The sequence below is a fragment of the Pelophylax lessonae genome, assembly GCF_965119305.1.
Source record: "Pelophylax lessonae genome assembly, chromosome: 8".
NCBI classification, from domain to species: domain Eukaryota; kingdom Metazoa; phylum Chordata; class Amphibia; order Anura; family Ranidae; genus Pelophylax; species Pelophylax lessonae.
In genome coordinates this window covers 84045301-84058263 of record NC_138775.1, presented here as the reverse complement: position 1 = coordinate 84058263, position 12963 = coordinate 84045301, and the positions used below count along the sequence as shown (strand labels likewise).

General features: G+C 48.4%; 1 protein-coding gene across 1 annotated transcript in view; it reads left to right on the top strand.

The window, feature by feature from the left end:
• The window catches only part of NUP210 (nucleoporin 210), a gene marked incomplete at its 5' end in the record, with an annotated part of 331314 nt that overhangs the window by 161319 nt on the left and 157032 nt on the right, over positions 1-12963 (top strand). The window lies entirely within an intron of this gene.

Here is a 12963-nt window from a genome sequence, read left to right as displayed (position 1 = left end):
GGGCTCTTCTATGAAGAGCTATGTCCCAGATATGTCAGGACATTTCTGAAAGAATTTTTTTTTTTTCGGTGCATAAGCAGATCACACTTTGATTCAAACCTCTCGCCCCTCCATCTCTCAACGGATTAATGCGGTCATCCAAATCCCACCTCATGAAAGTCATATACGTACATAGAGGGTGTCCTCGTAAATACTAAAAGGTCTGGGACATTTGACGTAATGCAACGTGTGCTATATCTGTCAATGGATGAAGAACACGTTTACTTTTTAGATCTGTTTGTAGGATGCCCAGGTTTTCCATTTTTGGGTGTCTGCTAATAATTATGGTCTTACCTATAGCAGTATAAAGTAGGAGATCGCTCATGTTGGGGTTTATCTTTTTATTGAAGGTTTGTCAGAATGTTCTTGCAGAGAAGAATTATTTGTTATGTATATTTCGTCATGTGGTTTGTAAGCCATGTACCCTGTTATTGTCTCTTGTAACAAACAGGCCAGAAAAAAAAAAAATGTGCTGTCCCTTTAGGCATAAGCCCCCACTGCACAATCCAGCACATTAGTTTGTTTCTGCCTAGAGAAGGAGTAAGATAAAAAGAAATTATATCGGCGTAAACATAGAATAAAAACAAAGCTGCTGAACACCCAGGTACAAAAAAACAACACCAGATCAAATGCAATAGAAGAAATTATGGTGCAGCGCTACATACACAGTAAGGATAAGTAAAATATTCCTAAAAGTCCATAAATAAATTAGGCATAAATAAATAGCTGAAATCTCCAATGAACAAGAGAAAGTCCATCCAGGTTTAGAAGACCCAAAAGTACGCAGTGCTGTAATCTAGTCCAAAAAGTGCTCACACACCGTGAATATCCTCCACCAGTAATACCAGCCTCTCACCTGAGGGCTGTGTCAACACAGCATATAGTAATATCCACACACTGGCCTCTGGATGTGACACTTAAGATGGTAAGAAGACAGGTATCCACTTTCCAAAAATGGGCTCCTTAATCCTCTTGTAAATGAGCAGATCATGGTCCCCCATAAAATGCAAAGATAAGGCAAAACCATAGCGTAATATTGTCAATATTTGAGATTTCAGGTATTTATGCCTAATTTATTTATGGACTTTTAGGAATATTTTATTTATACTTACTGTGTATGGAGCGCTGCACCATAATTTCTTCTAGAGAAGGAGTAGGACCTAGATTTCCTGCAGGGACTGCAGTCTGTTTTTTTTTTTTTCCTTTTCATAATATTTTCTTTTATTTATCTTTACTTACTTGCATGCTAGTGTTCAGGGAAGAATTTCCTAGCGATCTACAAGCAACGATGCTGGCTGGGGCTTTGCACTAGATAATCTAGATCCTTATGGTCCTCCCAGTCTGGCCGAGCAGGTTATAGTTCCGATCTAGGCCTAGCTACGACGGTGCCCCCTGGCCTGGAGGGGGACGAGCCTATGAGCGGATGCCTCGCCAGGACGCATCAACCTGGAAAGCCCTGAGTCGCAGTGTACCCATCACACTTCAGGTGGGAGGCAGTCTGCCCGTACCGGAGCCCACCTGGTCCATGGTATGGTGAGTAAATGTGCCCCCCTTGCCCCTGCTGGCCTTGGGGGATGTGGGCCCCCCCCCTGGGGATAATGGGATTTGTGCCTCCCAAGAGATCCCCCTGTCTCCCTGGTACCCGGTCTGTGTCCTTCCCTCTCCCTGCGGGGGCTGTATGTCTGTTGTGCTTTGGCGCCTATGGGGGGAGGCGTGACATGGTACCTTGGGCTTGCTGGTCCCTGTTGTGGTTCCTGAGGCCTTCATGTGTCGGTCCCTAACCGCATGGTGCGCTGTGGACACCACCGCTATCTTAGATGTGGGCAATGAGATTTTTTTTCCCCATAGACTTGTATGGGGCAGCCATTTTCCCTGCAGCTTCCTATTGTTTTCTATGGGCGTCCATCTTTGTGTAGCCCTGGTGCTTTCCCCGGCAGTGTTTCCCTATCAGGCGACATCACTTCCTGTGTGGTCACTTCCTGCTTTTCTTTCCATGCTGTGGTAGATTCATGAGGAAGTGTCTGAGGTGGTAATGTATTGGGGGTCTCTGCGGGCATATCCTTACACTTTCTGCTATCAGTTTGCTTTGAAGGGGTTCCCTGCAGACCGCTGCCATCGGTGGTAGATATCGCGATTGGCGCTCTTAAAGCGACACTTTGCACTATGGAGTCCCAAACTGGAAAATCACCCTCAGACCCGCTCTGTGCGACTCCCGGACAGTCCCGATCGCAGTTGCTGGCCTACATTTTAGTTGCCCTGGAAAGCCTGGTGACAAAAGTTGATTTAATCATGAAAAGGTTGATAGCCGAAACCGGCCGCTGCCTTCTCCTTCTATGGAGGTGTCCGCTGATTCAGAGGCTGATGGGGTCACCCCAGATGGCCCCATACCTGAGGGGGTCACTGTCTTCGCAGTCAGATGGTGAATAGGACCTGTCGTTTTCAGCTGCAGCCCGGGAACACGCCTTAGTGGAAGCCCTGATTATTTCAGTGCAGGATAATTTAAAATTGGCTGATGAGCCCACGCCGACAGGTACGCGGTTAGCTTTTAGCTCCCAAAAGTCTCAGAAATCTGGCAAGGTTTTCCCTTGTCCCGACACCTTTCACGATATTGTGAATGACCAATGGTGGCGCATTAAGCACATGTTAGTGGTGCCTAAATGCTTTAAATGCAGGTATCTTTTGATGAAAAGGTCTCCAACCGTTGGACGGTGCCGCCTAAAGTGGGCCATCCTGTTTCCAGATTGAACAAATCGACCCTTTTGCCTGTGGAGGATTCCCCAGTTTTTACGGATCTAGTGGACAGGTGGGTGGAATTCCTTTCCCACCATCTTCGTGCTGGCGGGTTCCATTTTGAAACGGTTTTTGTATCTGTGTTTCACAGACGGTGATGAATGGATTAGGGGGTTGCGGGAGTCTTTGGACCCTGTGACTGTTCCTCCGGTACAGCTGGAACTGTTGATCCAGGCTCTGGTGTTCCTGTGTGATGCATCTATGGATGCGGCTCCCCTGGTGGCCAGGTTCTCAGCCGTGGGCAATGTTTTAAGACGCATGGTTTGGTTGAAGAACTGGTCGGCTGACCAAGCTTCTAAAAAGGCCTTAGCTGATCTGCCCTTTCTGGGAGACAGGTTATTTGGCGATCAAGGGACTGACTGGCGGGAAGAGTACTTTTCTTCCTCAATCTTCCAAGGTAAAGACACCTCGTTCTAAGTGGGATCCTTCTTTTTTTGCTCACAAACGTTTTTTTTTTTTCGTCTCTCCGGGGCGCAGGAAAAAAGTAAGCCTTTCAGAACTTCTGGAGGTGCTAAAAAGCCCTGGGGCAAGACCAAGGCCGGTCAGTCCAGTGCGGCAGACAAGTCCTCTTCAGCATGAACCCGGCTCAGGGGTGGGGGGACATCTGCGCTTCTTTCAGGAACCCTGGACTTCCTTCATTCAGGACGATTGGGTTTGTGAATTTTTTTTTTCCTTCACCTGTCTCCTGAGCGTTTGAAGGATCTGCGGGAGGCTGTGCGAGATCTCTTGGCTCAAAGGGTGATTGTGCCGGTTCCCCAACAGGAACGCTCTCAAGGTTTCTATTCAAACCTGTTCACTGTGCCCAGAAAGGAGGGCAAAGTAAATCTAATCCTGGACCTCAAGGCTCTCAATCGCTTTGTGCGGGTGCAGAAGTTTCAAATGAAGTCCATTCGGTCGGTGGTGGCATCTTTGAATCGGGGGGATTTTATGGCTTCCATCAATCTCAAAGATGCGTATCTCCACGTCCCCATATTCGAGGGACACCAGTGATTCCTCCATTTGTGGTGGCAGAGGACATTTAAAGGAGTCCCGTTTGCTCAGTCTCACATGAGACAGCTGCAGAAAGAGATTCTGTCAAAATGAGATCTTTGGTCATTGGACCAGACCATTTGGTTGAGCCATATCACAAAGTCTGCTCTCTTGGTTGCTTCAATCGCCTGTCCTATGCCAGGGCAAGTCCTTCCTGCCAGGGTTTTGGACAGTGGTCACCACGGATGCCAGCCTTGTCAGGCTGGGGTGGAGTGCTGGGAAAGCTCTGTGCCCAGGGTACTTGGAAAACAGAGCCTTCCTTGCCGATCAGAATCCTGGAGCTGAGAGCGATCAAGCTCTGCCTGCTTCACTTGACAAGTCGGCTACGCGGCTCTCCGGTTCTGGTCCAGTCAGACAATGCCACAGCCGTGGCTTACATCAATCATCAAGGTCACAGGTGTCAAACACAAGGCCCGCGGGCCGAATGCGGTGCCCCAGGCCATTTCATGTGGCCCTCGCACCTCTCCTGCAGCACCCCCCTTGTCTCTGCCCCCACATTGTCTCAGTAGTTGGCAGCAGAGGGCACAGAACTCCTTTGCCAGATCCAGTGCTTCTCTGTGCAGCTGCAGAAAGTCTTGTCTTTGCCCCCCCCCCCTTTCTCAGCAGTTGGCAGTAGAGAGGAGGGTAGAACAACTCCTACAGATCCTGCACCTCTGTCCATCCGCAAGACCACCTTTTCTCTGCTTCCCATGTTCTCAGCATTCAGCGGACTCTGGAAGCTGACTCCACCCCTCCTCTGGTCCTCCTCCAGACCCTGTACTTTCTTCCTCCCAGATCCACCTGCATCTTCATCCTGGCAGCAGCACAAGGTAAGGGGGTGCACTGATGTAAGGAAGGGTGGGTGACTCTTGACTTCTGATGGCGGGGGGGCTCTTGACATCTCATGTAAGGGGTCTTGAGGTGCTCTGGACATCTAATCTTACAGATATAACCGGCCCTTTGAGAGCAATCATAATGCTGATGTGGCCCGTGATGAAATTTAGTTTGCCACCCCTGATCAAGGGGCACCAGAAGTGCCCTGGCGGCCAAGGAGGTGGCTGAGATTCTGGTATGGGCGGAACACAATGTTCCGGCTCTTTCCGCGGTCCACATCCTGGGTGTGGAGAATTGGCACGCAGATTACCTGAGTCGTCAGGTGTTTGATCAGGGGGAGTGGTCCCTGCATCTGGAGGTGTTTCATCTACTGTGTGCCCAGTGGGGGACTCGGGAGGTGGATCTATTAGCGCCTCATCTCAACAGGAAAGTTCATAGGTTTGTGGCCAGGCCTCTGGATCCTCTAGACGACGCCACAGATGCTCTGGTGGCTCCTCGGGGTCTGTATCGCCTGTTATATGCCTTCCCTCCGCTCATTCTCCTGCCGAGGTTTCTTTGCTGGGTGGCGATGGAAGGCATTCCGGTCATTCTGGTGGGTCCAGACTGGTCTCTGCGGTCTTGGTACGCAGAACGTTGTGGTTCCTCCATGACGTCTTCCTCTGCGTGAAGATCTATCTCAAGGACCGATCTATCTTCCATTCTGCTTTAACTGCATGGCTGTTGAAAGCAAGGTGTTGAGGGATAGAGGTCTCTCTGATTCGGTGATTGCTACCCTTTTGAAGGCCAGGAAATCGACCTCTAAGAAGATCTATCTTCGTACGTGGAAATCGTACATTTCATGGTGTGAATCGCTGCAGCTGCACCCTCGGTCTTTTTCGATAGCTAGGGTTCTGGCCTTTTTCCAAAGAGAGGTTGAGTAACTCTTGGCATTGGGGACTATCAAGGGCCAGGTGTTAGCCTTGGCTATTTACTTCCAGCATCCGTTGGCTACTCATAGTTTGATTCGCACCTTCATTCAGGGGGTGCTTTATCTGGCCCCCTCTGAGGAGATCCCTGTTGCTTCCATGGGATCTTAATCTGGGTTTTGTCTGTCCTTCAAAAGCCTCCTTTTGAAAATATTAGGGAGATTTCACTGCTTTCTTTGTCGCAGAAGGTTACTAGTGGCTATCACTTCTGCTCGCAGATTCTCTGATTTGGCGGCGTCCTGTCATTCGCCTTATTTGGTGATCCACAGGGATAAAGTGGTCCTCCGTCTTTTCTTAATAAGGTGGTGTCGGATTTTCACCTGAATGAAGACATTGTGTTGCCATCCTAAGCCTAAACATCACGAAGAAGTTGCCTTGCACTCTCTGGATGTAGTTCTGGCGATAAAAGTTTATCTGACGGTTACTGAGTCCTTCAGGATTTTGTCCTTCCGGGTGGTCCTCACAAAGGTTTGGCTTCTACCATTTCGAGATGGTTCAGGCTTATTCAATCAAGGCTCAGGTTCCTCCTTTCCCTGTAAATGCACATTCTACTAGAGCGCTGAGTGCCACCTGGGCTTTTTGTAAGGCAGCCTCTTGGTCGTCTGTGTACACCTTTAACAAATTTTACAAGGTGGATTTGTTAGCATCTCCGGATTCCTCTTGGCTGCAAGATTTTGCAGGCTGCTGTTTCATAAGAGAATCTTTGTTTGTACTTCGGGGTCTTTTTTTGTGGGTGAGCTCCTTTTTGGTTGAGCTCCATGTTGCCTGGGTGGCTAAGTTTAGCCTTTTGGAGTTGGCGTTACTATCTGGTTGCGTTTTTCTCATGCCTACACTGTATTGGGACATCCCACTCAGTTCATGGAGATATGAGGCGCTGCGTCTGTCGACGAACGATGGAGAAAATACGATTTTTGTAAGATCTTACCGTAAAATCTTTTTCTCTGATGTCCGTCGACAGGCGCAGCACCCGCCCCTCTGTTTGGGGTTGGTTCTTTTGTCTTCACTGCTTTTAAACTAAACTGATGTGCTCAATTGTGCAGTGGGGGTTTATGCCCAGAGGGACAGCACCCTGGGCATGTGTATTCAAATTTTACTGCCTAGACTACTCCTGATGGGAGGAGCATAAACCCACACAGCTCATGGAGATGAGGCTGCATCTGTCGACTGATATATAAAAAAAAAAAGATTTTACGGTAAGATCTTCTTACAAAAATCTTATTTTTTCGTGTGGTGCGATTTGAGCCCAAAGAAAACAAACACTACAAAGATTAATGTCATTTTCAACAGGAATGCGGTGCAATTCCTGTTTGAATCACTTGAGGATTCCTGCATTAATCCTGTGTGAACCCAGGCTGAGACTAGGTTCACACTTCTGCAATATGGTACATTGTTTTGTACATATGATTTGCATGGGGATCGCACTGCATTCCTGTGTAAATCCCATGTGATGTCTGTGCGGTGTGATTTGAGCCTTTCATTTGGTACATGATTAGGTGGCTGTAAAAGGAGCAAATACAGAGTTTTTTTTTTTTTTTTTTTCCCAGAGGCAAACACCTGCAAGTAATCTGGTAAACATACCATGAAGTGCCTTGGAAAAGTATTCATACCCCTTGAAATTTTCCACATTTTTGTCATGTTACAACCAAAAACGTAAATGTGTTTTTGGATTTTATGTGATAAACCAACACAAAGTGGCACATAATTAAGTGGAAGGAAAATGATAAATTGTTTTCAAAATTTTTTAACAAATATCTGAAAAGTGTGGCGTGCATTTGTATTCAGCTCCCCTGAGTCAATAATTTGAAGAACCACCTTTCACTGCAATTGCAGCTGCAAGTAATTTTGGGTATGTCTCTTCCAGCTCTGCACATCTAAAGAGACTTTTTTGCCCATTCTTCTTAGCAAAATAGCTCAAGCTCTGCCAGATTGTATGGAGAGTGTGTGTGAACAGCAATTTTCAAGTCTTGAAACAGATTCTCAATTGGATTTAGGTCTGGGCTTTCACTTGGCCATTCTAACACATGAAATTGCTTTGATCTAAACCATCCTATTGTAGCTCTGGCTGTATGTGTAGGGTCGTTGTCCTGGTGGAAGGTGAACCTCTGCCCCAGTCTCGGGTCTTTTGTAGACTCTAACCGGTTTTCTTCTGCCCTGTATTTGGCTTCATCCATCTTCTCATCAACTCTGACCAGCTTCCCTGTCCCTGCTGAAGAAAAGCACCCCCACAACATGATGCTGCCACCACCATGTTGGATGCTGTGGATTGCAGTGGCGGCTGGTGCTCCATGGACCAGGAAACAGTTAATCGGGTATTCGGGAAACGGGTCTCAGGACCCACTTCCTGATTGGCTGGGAGGAGAATAAGTGTGATAATAGCGACTATTCATTCGCTATTGTCACACAGCTGAGTGAGCTCAGTGCTCTGCGCCCCAAGCCCACCCTTTTTTGAAGCCTATTCGAGCCTCTGGCCCTAATCACGTGCTTCAAAAAAAAAAAAAAAAAAAAACCCCCATTGGAGTCCAAGCGTCCGGCACCCTGCATGTAAAGTAGGGTGCCAGACGCATGGATTTGGGGGGGGGGGGGCAGGCCGCCACTGGCGGATTGTGTGTTCAGAGTGATGGGTAGTGTTCGTTTTCCGCCACACAGTTTTTTGCTTTCAGGCCAAAAAGTTAATTTTGGTCTCCTCTGACCAGAACACCTTCTTCCACATGTTTGCTGTGTCCCCCACTTGATTTCTCGCAAACTGCAAACGTGACTTCTTATGGCTTTCTTCTTGCAACTCTTCCATTAAGGCCAGATTAGTGGAGTGCATAACTAATAGTTGTCCTGTGGACAGATTCCCCCCTGGCCTCTTGGCTGCTTCTCTGATTAAATGCGGTCCTTGCATGGCCTGTCAGTTTAGGTGGACAGTCATTTCTTGGTAGGTTTGCAGTTGTGCCATACTCTTTGTTTTCGAATAATGGACTGATCAGTGCTCCGTGAGATGTTTAAAGCTTAGAATATTTTTTTTATAAACTAACCCTGCTTTGAACTTCTCCACAACTTTTTTCCTGACTTGTCTGGTGTGTTCCTTGGCCTTCATGATACGGGTTGTTCACCTCTGAGGGCTTCACAGAACAGCTGTATTTATAATGAGATAAATTTTTAGTTAGGGGTATCAGAGTAAAAGGGGGCTGAATACAAATGCACCCCACACTTTTCAGATATTTGTAAAAAAATGTGAAAACATTTTGAAAACAATTTATCATTTTCCTTCCACTACACAATTATGTGCCCCTTTGTGTTTGGGTATCACTTAAAATCCCAATTAAATACATTTACATTTTTGGTTTTAACATGACAAAAAGTGGAAAATCTCAAGGGGTATGAATACTTTTCTCTTTCTTTCATTGACAGACACAGCTTCATATTCTTTACTGTAGGGTTATGCTGCAGTATACAGGAGTAGGACTAGGCAGACAACACAAAAGCTTGGCTACGGCTCCTCAGCTGACATAAACCCCCCTCACCATCTCTTTTTGTTTGCTTAGTTCAGGAGTAGGGCCTAGTCTCCCTGGCGGGCCCTAGGTCCTGGCATTTTTGTCTATTGTTTCCTGTTATTTTTTTTTCTTTTTTAATTCTTCCTGTTTTTTTCTGTGGAGATGTTCTAGCAACTGCCGGGCTTAGTTAGCAATGGGCTGAATTTTTAAGTTCCAGAGGTCCCCTCAGCTTGGCCAGCGTGCAGACTGTAGCTCCGCTCCACTGGACCGGGTCTGGCCCGCGAGTTACATGTGTCGCATATGACCGGGTCTTGGCCTGAGACGCAGCATTCCTTCTGGCCGACAGCTCCCTCATTTTGGTGGAGCATCCGCCTTTACTCGTGACCCTGTGGGGTTAGCCTGTCTATGGGTTTTCCCGCATCAGTGGCGGGCAGCCCCCCTTAGGGGGGTCCGTTTGCAGCCTCCTTGGAAGGACGTTAGCTTAGCGAATGCCCCCCCCCGCTCTCTCCTGTCCCATCAGATACTGCATCTGATTCAGTCGCTGGACAGAGTCCATGTTTCCCTGACTGTCAGACAGTGAGGATGATTCCTCAATGGCTGCTGCGCCGCACAAAAAGGCGCTGGTATATGCACTGATTGCGTCATTGCATTTATGGTGGAGGATGCAGCCGAGGCTGCTGCAGACATATCTGTTCTGTTTGTCAGCCACAAGCTGCCCCGTGCGTTTATGGTCTTCTCTTATCCAACTGGATGCACCCAGTACATATAGACACAGTTGTGTCTATATGTACTGGGTGCATCCAGTACGACCCTTGATGGTCCCAATACGCTTTGCTGTCCATTTCCCTTTGAGGAGTCACTTCTGAGGAAGTGGATGGTCTCATTAGCTGTGGGTTCCCCTATTTCCAGGTTGACTAAGGCAACCATGTTTCCAGTGGTAGAATCCCCGGCTTTTAGGCATCCAGGTGGCAGAAGGGCAGAATCTTGAAGGCCCGTTGCATGTTTACTATGGCTGGTGCCTCATTGCGGCCTGTTTTGGCCTCCGCTCTGGTGTCTCAGACACTGTCAGTGTGGGCAATTCTATTGCGTCTGGCCATGGGGGGAGGCCAGTTACCCTGCGCCTATGGTGAACTGGCGGATCTGTTGTTCCGGGGTCTGCAGTTTGTCTGCGAGGCATCTTTGGAAGCGGTTCGCGTGAGTCTCTAAGCGATCTGTTTTGGCAGTGGTGCTTAGTTGTATTTTGTGGCTGAAGTGTTGGTCTGCGGATCAGACCTACAAGAAGGCCCGGACTGAATTGTCTTTTCAGGGTGAGCTCCTGTTTGGGGTGGCATCATTAGGAGTCTGACGGGGGTAAGAGTAGTTTCCTTTCACAGTCTAAGAATGGGAAGGTGCCTCGCTGGTGGCATGAAACTTCATTTATAGCCCATTAGAACTTTTTTCATCCCTAAGGGACTTCAGAAAAAGGTTCCGAGCCCCTCAAAGCCCCTTTGAGAGGTTTCAAGCGGCCTTGGTCTGGCAATCAGAGAGCAGGCTTCTCCAGACCTGCTGATCTGGGATGGGGGAACGTGTTAGTTGGTTCTTGGGCCGTGGACCTCCTGTCGACCCAGTGGGTCCAGGAGGTGATTTTATCCGGTTCCAAGATGAAATTCCATTCTTATCCTCCGGAAAGGTTCTTTCCTTCCAATGTGCACCTGCCCCCGGATTGGCTGCAAGCTCTTTTGTGGGCAGGGCAGAGCAGGACTTGTTGCCCCAGGGTGCGATCGTTCCTGTCCTGGTGTCAAACGTTTTTGGGGGTTTTATTCATACCCTTTCATGGTTCCCAGGAAGGAAGGCATGTTCGCCCAACTCTAGACCTTAAGGCCCTAAACTGTTTTGTGAGGGTGCAATATTCCAGGATGGAGTCCTTTCGGACCGTGGTGGCATCCCTGCATCAAAGGGGTTCCCTGGCTTCATTAGACATCGAAGATGCTTACCTGCACAATCCAATTTGGACCCAGCATCAGGGTTTCCTCCGCTTCGCTGTGGGAAAGGAGCATTATCAGTTTGTGGCATTGCTCTTCTAGCGTCTAGCCTCCGCTACGAGGTTGGCCCGTTCTTAGCGTTGCAGCATCAGTGGGGGATTGCTGTGCTTGGGTGCCTGGACGACCTCCTCTTGCGAGCAGAGTCACCGTCTGCCCTGGTTCCAACCAGGAGATTGGATTATCTGGGGCTGACTCTGGATTCAGCTATAGCCGGAGTATTCCTTCCTCTGGAAAAGTTGCAGAAGTTGTATTCTGCGATTCAACTGTTGCTAGCCCACACGTCGTCGTCCCTTCTGGCATGCATGCGAGTGTTGGGTCTGATGGTGTCCGTGTTTGTGGCGGTTCTGTTTGCACAGTTCTACATTAGACTCCTTCAAAAGGAGATACTGGTCAAATGGGACAAGTGTCCCAAGTCGGTCGAAAGTGGTCTGGTGGCTGCGCTCCCTGACCTTGTTACAGGGCAAATCATTTCTCCCCTTGTACTGGACAGTGATCACGACAGATACCATCCTGTTCAGTTGGGGAGGGGTCCTGGGGCTGAATTCAGCCCAGGGCTGTTGGACATTGGAAGAGTCCAGATTACTCTTCAGTCTCTTGGAACTTCGAGCGATCAGTCTTTGCCTGGATCATTGGACAGAGCAGCTTGGGGGGCTCCTGGTGCAGATTAAGTTTGCCAACGCCACGGCCGTGGCTTATGTGAATCACCAGGATGACACGAAGAGTGTGTTAGCGGCCCTAGAAAGGTGTCTGGCATTCTCCGGTGGGCAAATTGGTTCATTCAGGCCCTCTGCTGTGCACATTTGCGGCAAGAAAATTGGCAGGCGGATTATCTCAGGCGTTGGATGAGGGGGAATGGTCCCTTTATCCGGACCAATCATCAGATCCACCTCTGAGGTGGATCTGGCGTTTCGGCTCAACAGAACGATGCCGAAGTTCATGGCCAGGTTACGAGATCCTCTGGCAGATGCCACAGATGCTCTCTGGTGGCTCTATGGAGCCGGCACCATCTGATTTCTGCCTTTCCTCCAGCCTCTTCCTCGACTTCTATGCAGAATCGAGGCCAATGCAGTTCCGGTGGCTCCAGACTGGCTTCACTGGTCTTTTACGCTGACCTGGTGTGACTGGTAGCCTATGTCCCCTAGAGGCTTCCTCTCTCGGGCGATCTGTTGTCTCAAGGGCCGATCTTCCATCCAGTTTTAGGGTTGCCTGCTTTAACGGCCTGGCTGTTGAGAGCCAGGTGCTGAAGGATTGTGACTTGTCTGGCTCGGTGATTTTGACCATGTTGAAGGCAAGGAAATCTTCATTTTAAAATCTTTATCATCAAATGTAGAAGGCGTTCATTCCCCATTGTGAGGTTTCAGTCTATCCTTGTTCGTTTTCGGTGGCTTCAGATTCTTGCCTTTCTTCAACAGGGTGTTTGATCAGAAACTGGCTTTGAGCACAGAGAAAGGCCAAGTGTCTGCCTTGGCAGTCTTTTTTCAAAGACCTTTGGCTTCCCATTCATTGGTGCATACATACCTTTTAAGGGGTTTGTCATTTTACACCTGTATGTTACCCTCTGCCACTGTGGGATTTGAACCTGGTTCTGTCAATTCTTCAAAAACCTCCTTTGAAGACATAAGGGAGATCCCTTTACTTGCGCTGTCGTATAAGGTGGACTTTTTGATGGCTATCACCTCTGCACGCAGGGTGTCAGAGTTGGCGGGTTTGTCTTGTCGTTCTGCCTATCTGGTGGTTCATACGAATAAGCTGGTCCTGCAACCACAGCCATCATTCCTCCCCAAGGTTGTCTCTGATTTCCATTTGAATGAGGACATTGTGCTGCCC